This window comes from Papaver somniferum, unplaced genomic scaffold (genome assembly GCF_003573695.1).
Source record: "Papaver somniferum cultivar HN1 unplaced genomic scaffold, ASM357369v1 unplaced-scaffold_1707, whole genome shotgun sequence".
NCBI lineage: Eukaryota > Viridiplantae > Streptophyta > Magnoliopsida > Ranunculales > Papaveraceae > Papaver > Papaver somniferum.
In genome coordinates this window covers 989-2,295 of record NW_020626675.1, presented here as the reverse complement: position 1 = coordinate 2,295, position 1,307 = coordinate 989, and the positions used below count along the sequence as shown (strand labels likewise).

Genomic DNA, 1,307 nt, shown 5'->3' with positions numbered 1-1,307 from the left:
CTTGGGAATGGCAAGGAACTGTTGTGGCATTACCATCACCAACATGGAGTCGAACACGAGGATCCTCGAAACCAATAGATAACTCTGGAAAGAACTTCTTGCTAACTTATGGTATGACGATCACTAACTTTATCAATACCAATGCAAACAATTTAAACTCATGGAACCATCCAAAAGATCAAAAAGGAAATGTAGTACATACTTCTATAACCATATCATCTATCTCACAGATGTCAATATGCTCTACGGATTTGTGGCGAGATATCTCTCTTAGAACACCACCATCTCCGCCACCAATAACCAAAAACTACATTAATCATACCAAGAAATGGAAATTAGTAACCAAAGTTGAAAAACCCGCAACAGGTAAAAAGATAGAGATTCCAAAGTTACATTTTTTGGCGATGGAATGGAACAAAGTGGAAGGTGGGATATCATCTCCTGATAAGCGCATTCGTATTTCTCCGTCAATTGCACGATACCGTCAAGAACAAGCGCTTTCCCGTATTTTCGATGACTGTTGGTAGCAAAAACAAAAATCAGTTCCTGGTCACTAAGAACATCAACCTTAACAGAGAATATTTGTTGGCACAGGAAAGTGTACGTACCTAGAAAACTAGTATCTCTTGGTACTTCGACTTTCCCTTGAATAAAATCTTTTCTATTTTTAAAGAATGTGCTTCTCCTACAGACATTAAACTACAAGCAATGAATATGGGTAACAAGCAAGTTAAATCATGAATTACACTGAAGCTGGCACTTGTATTTACCAAGCCACATAGGGTTGTTATAGTACACATCGCGAACACCTTCTGCATTAAAAACCAAACGACGAAAAACCAAATCATGCATCTCTGTAGAGAAGCGTTGATAAAAAAATCTTTTCTCCATTGCCACGCGGTGTAGTTAGGTGTCAATTCATGGCTAATAACAAATCTGACCTGGGCTATTTTCTTTTTACTTTATTATTTACAATTGTCATTGACCAAAAGACGTTCTATAAATTTTGGGGAGGGGCTCTAGCCTGGGTAAGCCACCCCAGTTCCGTCACCCCTAATGGGACTGGTATCCCGTAAAGATCATATCAATTCCGGTCCTCAAGAGGGAAGAAAACTTTTCATTATGAAATGAACGAGGGAAAATTGACTTCCTCACATTATTATTTCAAATTTTTAAAAATTATTAATTAGCTAATTAACCATGAGAGAGAAAAATTATTATTATGTATATGATGTCGTAATGCATGTGCTTATCTTGGTGCAACCAAAATTATTTCAGGTGTTTGGCCGTGCTATGGTATTTTTCAT

General features: G+C 37.3%; 1 pseudogene; it reads right to left on the bottom strand.

Moving 5' to 3' along the window:
* Positions 1–33: 33 nt before the first annotated feature.
* On the bottom strand, positions 34–891 carry LOC113337675 (annotated as a pseudogene).
* Positions 892–1,307: the final 416 nt, after the last annotated feature.